Below are 7929 nucleotides of genomic sequence, written 5' to 3'. Positions count from 1 at the left end.
GATGGACAGTGACTGTAATGGGGTATGTGATGGGGATTAGATAATGGGGGGAGTCTAGTAACCATAGTGTTGCTCATGTAATTGTATATTAATGATACCAAATTTTTTTAAAAATTGGAGGAAAGGGGATTCTTATTATATAGTGACAGCAAAGTGAGCTGAATTGTGTCCTATACTTATGTGGAAAGAAGAATTTATCAGTGATGAACTTGAATACTTAACTGAGATTTCCAAGCAAAGTGTGGAAGTCACAATCTAGTTTATTCTTATTGCTTGTAGTAAAATATATGAAGAAAGAGATAAATTGAGAAAAGAATTGTTAAGCAGATGGAACCAGGACTTAATGACTTTAGGAAATCTCAGCCTTATAGATTGCAAAAAAAACCTAAAATTAGAAGATCTACTGTCAGGCAAGCATGCTCTGGAGAAAAAGCAAAGGCTGTGTGTCGACAATCTTTTGCTAGTGCCTGGGACGAAATTCAGTCACACAGAGGGCTTATTGAAGGGATTAAGGATATGACTCATGGATTCTGTCAGCTATCTCACTGGCCTATCCAGGAAGAGGAGAAGGAAGCCTTTTGTCTAATGCAGGGTATCTCTGTGACATACACAAGAGATTCACAAGGTTCTTGATCATGTTATACTGGCAGAAACATCTAGCTTGAACTGAAATGGATAGAGGCAACAACAACAAAAAAGACCGTTAGACCCCCAAAATTCTACAGATAGGAAACAGGTTCATAAAGCTATTCAGGTGAAAACATGTGCTCTTCTTCATGAAAAAGGAATGACTCCAGGTGCACTCCTGGGCTCAGAGACTGGAGCCAAGAGATACAAAGAATTAATCCCAGGCCCTGAACTAGAGTTTTCACAGTTGGCTTTCAAAATTTCTTGGCACTGGGGACTTCTTCCTACCCTCTGTTTTATTCTTTTTTGAATGGGGTTGTCTACAACTGTTATCCTATGCCTGCCTCACCATTGTATTTGGGGGAGCAGATGACTTGTTATCTAGTTTCACAGGTTTATGGATAGAGAGTCATTTTGTGCCCAGGTAGATCATGTCCAGATCTTCTCAGTCATTCTTGATTTAGATGGTGACAATGAAGTCACTTGGGACTTTTGAATAGGTAATATTCAGAGAGATTTTGAACTTTGAGTTGATGCTGTGTATGTCGAGTCTTTGGGGGATATTGGGAAGGGGAAAATGTATTTTGATGTGGGAAGGATGTGCATCTTTGGAGACCAGAAGGCGTAATGTGATAAATGAATAAGGATCCTCCCAAGATGTTTACATCCTAATCCCTGGAACCTGTGAATATCACCTTATATCCCAAAAGGTGCTTTGTACCTGTGATTGTTAAGTATCCTTAGAAGGGGAGGGTTATCCTAGATTACCTAAGTGAGCCCTAAATATAATCACGAGGGTCCTTAAAACAGGCAAGAAGGTCAAAGCAGGGAGAAGATGATGTGATGATGGAAGCAAAGACTGGAGTCTGCAGCCAGGGACTAGAGAATACCACAGCATCTTGAAGCTAGCAGAAGCAAGGAACAGGACCCTCCAAAAGGAACCAGTTCTGCTGATTTTAGCCCCTTAAGACTCATTTTGGATCTCTAACCTCCACAACTCCAAAATAATAAATTTGTATTATTTTAAGCTGCTAAGTTTGTGGTAATTGTTATGGCAGCAATTGGAAATAAAACAGGGTCATTAATACAATCTTATATAGGAATAAACCTAGCTCCTCTATTTTTGTACATAATGTCATCTTATGCATTATAATTATTTTTTAAATATATGCTATTATTTTTAAGTGATGTAGTTTGTGAACATTTGACATTCCCAAATGTGATTTGACTTCATTTTGGAACTAACTTATCTTCCAAGAGAAGGCATCTTTACTTTAAAAGTGAAAGTGAGTAATAGGATCTGAAATGCACAAATATGCATTATAAGCAACTAGAAACATAATTTAAAAAGGTAAACCTAAAAGTTATATGTCATGGATCAACAAGTGCTGATACAGGAGTGTTAGGAGTCACCAAAGGGAATTTTGCAGTTGCAAATGACCCCTCCTCCCAATTAAAAGCCATTATAAAGACAGAAACAATGGGGAAGAAGAAAGGAGAAAAGAAAAGAGATGTGGAGACCTATGGAGCAAGATGTTCTGGGGCAGCTAGATGGGATGACTAGTAGACAGGAGAAAGGGGGTTTGTTTAATGTATTGCTGGAAATTATATAAACGTATTTGGATGATCTTTAAAGTTTTCAAGAAATATAGAGTGAGAATATATGTGATTTGGGGATTTCTTCTGGTTGTTGGAAGGAAGATACGTAGCACCTATATATAACTTAGGATCCTTTGTCAAGAGTTACTTTATCATTTGGGAATGCTTCAGTTTGCAAGTGTTAGAAAAGTGGACCAATGTTACCTTAACAAGTAGGGATTTGTTTCCTTCATATAACAAAAAGCCTGCAAATACACAGTTGTGAGACTGGTTCTTCAATGACCCTGGCTCTTTTCATCTTTGTGTACCAGTCATCTGAGTGACTTTGAAGCATAGGCTTATATCTTGAATGATGGCTGATGCAGCTCCGGGCATCATGACCTCATCCAAAGGCAGAAAGTATAGGGGAAGCCAAGGTGAGAACCTGTCTCTTCCTACATTTCTATTATAAGAAAAAAAAACCCCATCTTTCCCAAAATCCCTCAGCAGATTTTCCCTTAGATCTCATTGGCAGAATTTAAGTACCTATTGTCAATCCCCCAGTACGTGCAAGAATCTGGCTTTCCAGACTGTGTAGTGGGCTGCAGCAAAGGAAATGGGCCTGGGAATGGCTTTTGGATAGCCATTCAATGCTGTCTGCAGCAAGTGTCCAGTCTCCTCTTTATTCAAGGGGCTCCAGGTTGGTGGGCAGCAGATTTGGGAACTGAGGGCTCTAACTCTATGTAGGAGTGAGGTCTGGCCTCCACAGAAATGTCACAGCAGTCCTCTTAAAAAATGCTGGTGTTCCCCTCACCAGTGGACTTCTCAGGGCAGTGGCAAATATTTATCTTCTGGCCCATCTTGGGGAACATGGTATTGGAATGGATTAGTAGGTCACACTTGATAAATCTGTTACATCATTTCCCTGAATTCTTGGATTCCTCCTGCTACATAATATCAAGGTATTTTTGGCATCTCATCTCCATAAGCAGAACTTCAGCAGCATAGACCTTAAAAGCCCAGAGTCTAGGACCAGGCTATCTGATTCCAATCTCAGCATTATCATTTAAAACCTCATGTGTGAGATGGGTGAATCTCTGAATGCTTCAGTTTCCTCCTTTGCACACGGGGATGATAATCTTACATGCTTATCTTTACGATTAAATAACTTAATATGCAGAAGTATTTAAATAGTGCTTGGCACCTAGTTAAGAGAGCTGACTGCCAGCTAGCACTGTTATTTATGCTGGCCTCCTGAAGTCTAGATTTTAACAACCCACTGAGCAGATGACTAACAGTCTCAGCAGCTCAAGTGAGCATGTTGAGTCTAGAATTTGGTAACTGCCCCACATCAATAGATTGATCCTGATCTAAAACTATGTTTCTTCCTCTTTGATCTAGAATTCTCAGGCTCTCTTGTCACAAGTATTCCCCAGATTTTTGCCTTTATAAATAAGGAGAATCTCACAACTCCTGTAACGGGTAAATCTTCTCCCTCAGGGCTTGTGTTTTCAATTGGTCTCCTGAGCTGTGCTGGAAATCTAATCACTGCCTTCATTTGGCAAGGGAAGCCAACAACAGGCTTGAGGGGTGTGGCATTCAGTCATCTGAATTCTCTCCTGCCTCTCCATTCAGTCCTCAGGGTGTTTTTCTGTTCTAATCAATGCATTTGGTTTCAAGTAAAAGAGTGTACAGGCTGTGAATTTAAGTAACTTTGTAATGGAGCAACCCCCAAGATCAAACTTTGTTTTTGGTTTTTACCTGTCTTGACCTCCAGTTGCTGGAAAAAAAGAAATTGTGTTTTATTGTCATTTCCTTGTCGGCTGCAGAAGTCATAGAATCCATGGCATGTATTTCAGCTGAGAATTTAGGAATTTGAGCTGAGAAATTAGGAGTTAGGGCTTGTTATTTTCTTTCCTTAAGCTGTCCAACTCCATAAAAAACAATCACCTTAGTCCCACAATCCTTACAGTCCTCAGTTGCTACTTGGTCCACCCAAAGGTAGATTTAATGGATATTTGATTTCATGTGAGTACAGTTGATAATTTTAAAAACTGTTCTGCCATTGCATGACACAGGCTGCCTGCATTAAAACCCTTTAAACCAGTTGGATTTTTAACTCTCAGCCTTAATCAGATTAGGTAAACGATCCCTGATTTCTTTTGTTTCTCTGAGGGTTTGTGCCTGGTGATGCTAATGTTTGTATCAATCAGGCTACTTAAGTGCAAGCAACAGAAATTTACTTTGATTTTAGGAGAAAAGGAATTTATTTCAAGGAAAGGTAGAGTCAGCCCTCAGAAGCATATGATCTAGAAACAATCCCTAAAACCATGTCATAGAACTGGTAGTAAAGACACTGCTGTCTCTACCACTATATCCTAGAAATCTCAGCTTGTATGGTCAACACCACGGCATCTATCACTGTTCTAGACATTTAATCAACCACCTTTACCATCAGAAGCTCCACATCCCTCCAGACTACATAGTGAATAATTTCCAAGCTGTTAAATACAGTTCAGATCATGGGCAGGGAAAAAAAATTCATCTGTTTATTTCACAGCGCTCTGCTTCAAAACTGAATCACATGGGTCCCAGGTTTATAAGGTTTGTATACACTATTATTTGGTTGCTTATAATTTCATACAATTTGAGTAGGTCAAAAAATATCATTTATGTATTGTACCTTAAATATCTCCTTTAGTACTTAGTGTACTCTCCAGAGTGATTTCTGACCTGATCATCATTTCTTCCTGGTTTCCTGGGGGTGGACAGCCTAGTCGAGAGAGTGGGAAGATTCTGGGCCCTGGAGTCAGAAAAACTGTGGATTCAATCCAGACTCTGGCCTGATCAGTAGTGTCCATCAGGGGGCATATTACTTAGTTTTTCAGAGTCTTGGCTTCTTCTGTAAGAGAGGTGGAGTGAAATCTGCTCCATGCACTGTTATAAGAATGAATACAATTTAAACAGAACTTACTATGAGATGTTTAGAAGCAAGAAACTTGATTGTGTGGACAGAATTGTGTTTACTAAATTTGCAATTGAGCAATTACATAAGGTAAGGTACATGGGACAAATAAATGGAAAGAAGTGGAGCAGATTTAGCAATACCAACAGACACTGTTACATTGTTGTGAAGTAATCCCAAACATCCTTTTTCTTTTACTCTAACACTCGTTTTTCACAAATGGTGGACATGTTAAAGATGAACCACTGTTCACCAGGTAAGTAAGACCTTGACTATCAGCTGCCAGGGGTTTTGCTATGGAAATCCCGCAGAGTTATTTTCTTCCTGTCTAAGTTTGTAATGAATTCTTTCTTGAGAGGACATAATGAAATATACAACTCCACTCTAGCAAGCACCTTTATTTCTATAAGCAGTGTCCTTTAACAATTACTAATATAAATTACAATTTTAATTCTGTAAGAAAAACAATTGAGATAGTATTAATTTCCCTCAAAGGCCTTACAAGTATATTATTTATACAAATAAATAGAAAATATATAATACAAATATGCTTGTATTATATCAAATACATATGTTTTATACTTTATTTCTCTATATACACATACACTTAAAAAATTCTGAAATAATAATCATCTGTAATAACCTCTATAGAAGTAGGGCTGCAATGTTTAAATGATGTCTTTCAGAAATCTCTAGTCAACCAGGTGGTACAGTTATTAACCATCCTTGGGAATTTGGCTTCCAGGGGAATCAATTAGGATTAGAATCTGTACCTTCTATATCCAAAGCACAGAAAGTCCTGGCCACCAGATGTCACCATTCTTCTATTTCCCTTCCAGTACCCCAAGAGAGCTGGACATGTTTTCTTCCAAGGGACTGAGGGAAATGCGTGCTTCCCAACATTCCTGGGATTTCACCAAAAGGTCTTCGTAAGAGGAATTGTCTCACACATGTGGTTCTGAGTGTCAGCTAGATGGTTCTGACAGCTGAGGATCCAAATGGCTGATAATTTGGGACTCTTCTGGTTAGGAAATGTGATAGCCATTTCCTTCAGCTTAAAGTGAATGGTAGGACTGACCTATTATGCCTAGACCCTAGAGCTAGCTCAATGCAGAAGGCACAGGGTGAGTTTTACTAAGATCCTGGAGTCAGGGCAACTCCCAAAACACTTGGGCAGCCCTAAGAGCTCACTTCCAAAACGAGGGAGTTGGACTAAGTCACTTCCAGGGTATAAAAATTTAATGATTCCCAATTTTTAAATGCCTCTGCTTGGGAGGTTGGATAGCAGAGTGGGATGATCTAAATTCAAGAAATCCTACCCCAGGAAGCACAGTCATGGGGATGGAGAAATCCTACAGGGTAGATGAGGGAAAGTTAGATATAAATCCTCATACAGTAACCTGATGTAGTGACTGGTTATAATAGCACCTGGAAGTTGCTGGTGTTATGAACCTTGTCATTTCCGCCCTAAGTAATTCACCAGGCCACTCTCCTTCCATTCCACATTCTACTTAACAATGATCTATAATGCTTAGTGTTGTAAACATATGGCATTCTCTCTCCTGGGGCTTGGTTGAATTTAATATGTCATGTCAGTCAATGTTCTTTGTGGTGCCTTCAGGGCATGGGATATGTTTTATTTCGTTTTGAATTTACAACAGGACGATGTTCAGCTAGTTGGTTCAGAGTATTCATAAAACTGGGGGGGGGGTGCGAGGGGAGAGAAAAAGAGAAATGAAATTCATTTATTGAGAGCCTACTAAGTGTCAGGTATTGCTATACACTTTAAGTATATTTTGTTTCATCTTTATAAAGAAACCTCATGAAGCAGCAGTTACTATGCTCATAGATAAAGAAGCTGAATTCAAATGATTAAATAAATGGCTTGCCCAGGTCACAAAAACTAAGCAGCAGAAACTCATGCTGTTACATATAACCCATTCACTCAATGAAGGAAAAAACTGAGACTCAGGGCATTTATTAAAGTTGCCTATACCTGTAGATGGCTGAGCGCCCGCCCCCCCCCCCCCCCCCCCCCCCCGCCCCCGGCTCCACCTCACTGAGCTTCACTGCTTGAAGGGTGCTTGGAGTGCTGGACTGCACCACTCTGGAGGATGCATGGTCATATCAGTATTTGCACACTGCCCTTGACCTTGCTGGAATATTATTTATTGCAGCGATCAAACTGTCTCCCTTGCTCCTTTCCCTCTTTGGGCTGCGGAATTGAGAGGCTGGTAGAAGTCCCCTCCGACAGAGTTGAGAGTTTGCAGACGGCCCCTGAGAGGCTGGGGCGTTCCGAATTGGCTGAGCGCTGCGCCGGGGAGGGCGGGGAGTTTGCTGCGCGTCCCTGGCCGGAATCCCTGCTTTCTCGAGCCGTGAGTCCAGAAGCGGGGAGAAGTTGGAGAGGTTGGGTAGTGGGTGTTGGAAGAAATTGTGAACAGAGCCCCCCACCCCGCCCTGGTCGGCTGAGCCCCCGAGGAGCTTCTCTGTCGCGTCTGGGCCAAGTGTGGACGCGCTGTGCGCGGCCCCGCCAGGGCTGGGAGTTTGCAGATCGTCCCTGCCGCGGCCCGCTCGCGGCGGCCCTGCGGCTCCTGCCGCGGCCCCAGGCGCGATCCAGCCCAGGTAGCCGCGCCGCAGGCTCTGGGTGCCGCGTCCCCGAGCCCCGCCGCGCCGTGGGCCCCACAGAGACGGCGACGAGTGCGCGTGCCGGCCGCTGCTGCTGCCCAGCAAGGAGGTGAGAGCCACGGGGTCGGAGCAAT

General features: G+C 41.7%; 1 protein-coding gene across 5 annotated transcripts in view; it reads left to right on the top strand.

The window, feature by feature from the left end:
• Nucleotides 1-7504: 7504 nt before the first annotated feature.
• Nucleotides 7505-7929, top strand: part of MGAT5 (alpha-1,6-mannosylglycoprotein 6-beta-N-acetylglucosaminyltransferase) — a 335878-nt gene continuing 335453 nt past the window's right edge. For all 5 annotated transcript variants that reach the window (XM_057505663.1, XM_057505664.1, XM_036886669.2 and 2 more), the window contains exon 1: nucleotides 7505-7904. The gene's annotated coding sequence lies outside the window, so the exon portion shown is untranslated. The remainder of the gene's footprint in view (nucleotides 7905-7929) is intronic.

Source organism: Manis pentadactyla, chromosome 8 (genome assembly GCF_030020395.1).
Source record: "Manis pentadactyla isolate mManPen7 chromosome 8, mManPen7.hap1, whole genome shotgun sequence".
In the NCBI taxonomy this organism is placed as follows: Eukaryota; Metazoa; Chordata; class Mammalia; order Pholidota; family Manidae; genus Manis; species Manis pentadactyla.
This window is presented reverse-complemented; position numbering and strand designations above follow the sequence as displayed.